Below are 2,032 nucleotides of genomic sequence, written 5' to 3'. Positions count from 1 at the left end.
TCGATTGTTTTACCTCATTAGTCCACTCATGGGTGACTGTAAGGTATCCTACTTCATTTTAGCCGTATTTCAACGTGCGATGCGATAGTACGATCATCAATTTCTACGGAAGCAATGATACATAAAACAAACATATTATTTTAAATAAATATATGTACAACCATTTTATAACAATTTTTGTGACAACTTTCTCTCTTATACTCACATTATTTTTATTCTTCTTTTTATATTGCTTTAGTTTTCGTGCCAATACATATATCTTTCTTTGTAAAAATATGGTTGTCAAATAGATTATCAAATAAATAGATGTTCAAATAACATAACTCATTATTTTAAGCTTTTATTAATTTTAGAAATGATAACAAGAAAAGTAAACTGTACAAAAAAAAAAAAAAAGTAAACGAGCCCTTTGTTATTATATAGGTGGCTTAGTATATTATTTTCTATAAGTCAATAAAAAATTTGAAATATGATTAAACAAAGGTAAAAATACCTAATCATAATCAAACATTAAGAAAATAATTTTTTATGTGAAAGAATTTTAAATAGTAAAAAATGTGAGAATTTAAAGAAATTAGTTTTCAATTGTCGGGTTCTTATGAAATGATAAAATAATAAAGAAAGGTAGTTCAATGAGAATGTATGTCTATGGTTAGATTTTTTTTATATAAACTTGTTATTAAGTGTGTTAAAAAGACAAATACAACACTTTGACCTACTTAAGAGACATTTATTAATGATTTTTCTATGAATAAAATGATGATTCTAATTTTAGAAATGGTTCTTTACATCTTTCTCATGTATTAAAAAACTCTTTAATTGTTTTTAGAACAATATGGACCTTATACACTATAAATAGGTAAAATCGTATTTTACTTTTCATTCAAAATAAAAAGAAAAATATGGTTAAAATTATCAAATTTGTTTATTTTATGACTCTATTTCTTTCCATGCTTCTTGTCACGACAAAAGAGGACGGTAAAGCCTTTTATTTCATAATTTTCTAATTTCCTTATTTTATCTTATTTTATTAATAATATTTTATTCTCATTTTCTATTATTAGGGTCTGTTGAATGTATAGCCAATATCGATTGTCCACAAATTTTTATGCTACCTTTTGTTATGAGGTGCATCAATTTCCGTTGTCAAATCGTTAACTCTGAAGATACATAATACTAGACTTGAGAGTGTATAAGATTTGTGCAATGTACCTTAGACTAGAACATTTAATAAGAGGTCCTAATGTATTAGCATCCAATAATTGCATTTTTTTCTATTTATATTTGTAAACCCATTATCAAGTTTTTTACTATTTATATAAAAGAACAATTTACTCTTTCACGTGTGCTTGATGTACATAACATTCAAAACATGAAAAACAAAGCAAATGCGTAGCATCTAGAAACAACCATCAAAATCATTATTCAAAGCAATGCATCTTCCGGTGAAGGAAACACATCATTTGGGTTGCTATTCAAATATCTTTGTCTAGCTGAATCATCTGGATCACTGTAACTTAATCCAGTGACGGATCCATCTGTACTAAGGACTAATAATGAAATATATGGTCAATAGTCAATGCATCTAGACGAAATCAAATCAAATTATAGCATATTATTAGTAACAAGTAAGGAATAAGAAATTATGTACCTTGTATGGTTAGGTTTATGAACGACAACCGCCGATAAATATGAGAAGAATAACTACCCTCATCACCGTTTAGGTTTATGATTTCACCATACTGGTCAGAATGCTTAGTCGTCTAATGGGATGACGTTTAAATAGCTAAACGGTTGAGGGCAAGAACCTCTCATTGTGCTTAGGTAAATAGTTCAACCCATCATGGTCAATTTAGAAACAATAATCCAATCACATATATTCATCAACTAATTAGTGCTTAATACAATAGATCATAATTTATAAGCTTAACAACTGTTTTCACTCCCTAACTTTTACGAAGTTGCGATTTTGACCCCCTAAGGAAAAAAAACTACAAAACCGCCCCCTAAGTTTTGCAACTGTAGCAGTTTT

The 2,032-nt window shown here is 28.0% G+C and overlaps 1 long non-coding RNA gene across 1 annotated transcript; it reads left to right on the top strand.

Moving 5' to 3' along the window:
- The first annotated feature begins 837 nt into the window (after positions 1-837).
- On the top strand, positions 838-1,344 carry LOC120576799 (uncharacterized). Its single transcript, XR_005642871.1, has 2 exons — positions 838-978; positions 1,065-1,344. It is a non-coding gene; the product is annotated as an uncharacterized lncRNA (long non-coding RNA).
- The last annotated feature ends 688 nt before the right edge of the window (positions 1,345-2,032 follow it).

This window comes from Medicago truncatula, chromosome 7 (genome assembly GCF_003473485.1).
Source record: "Medicago truncatula cultivar Jemalong A17 chromosome 7, MtrunA17r5.0-ANR, whole genome shotgun sequence".
Lineage (NCBI taxonomy): Eukaryota > Viridiplantae > Streptophyta > Magnoliopsida > Fabales > Fabaceae > Medicago > Medicago truncatula.
This window is presented reverse-complemented; position numbering and strand designations above follow the sequence as displayed.